Below are 672 nucleotides of genomic sequence, written 5' to 3'. Positions count from 1 at the left end.
CAGTTCTAACTGTTGCTTCCTGACCTGCATATAGGTTTCTCAAGAGGCAGGTCAGGTGGTCTGGTATGCACATCTCTTTCAGAATTTTCCACAGTTTATTGTGATCCACAAGTCAGAGGCTTTAGCATAGTCAAGAAAGCAGAAATAGATGTTTTTCTTAAATTCTCTTGCTCTTTCCATGATCCAGCAGATGTTGGAAATTTGATCCCTGGTTCCTCTGCCTTTCCTAAAACCAGCTTAAACATCTGGAATTTCACAGTTCAAGTATTGCTAAAGCTTAGCTTGGAGAATTTTGAGCATTACTTTACTAGCATGTGAGATGAGTGCAATTGTGCAGTAGTTTGAGCATTCTTTGGCATTGCCTTTCTTTGGATTGGAATGAAAATGGACTTTTCCAGTCCGGTGGCCACTGCTGAGTTTTCCAAATTTGCTGGCATATTGAGTTCAGCACTTTCACAGCGTCATCTTTCAGGATTTGACATACCTCAACTGGAATTCTATCGCCCCCACTAGCTTTGTTCATAGTGATGCTTTCTAAGGTCCACTTGACTTCACATTCCAGGATCTCTAGCTCTAGGTGAGTGATCACACCATCGTGATTATGTGTGTCATGAAGATCTTTTTTTGTACAGTTCTTCCATGTATTTTTGCCACCTTTTCTTAATATCTTCT

This window comes from Bison bison, unplaced genomic scaffold, assembly GCF_000754665.1.
Source record: "Bison bison bison isolate TAMUID 2011002044 unplaced genomic scaffold, Bison_UMD1.0 scf7180017864500, whole genome shotgun sequence".
Classification (NCBI taxonomy): Eukaryota; Metazoa; Chordata; class Mammalia; order Artiodactyla; family Bovidae; genus Bison; species Bison bison.
This window is presented reverse-complemented; position numbering follows the sequence as displayed.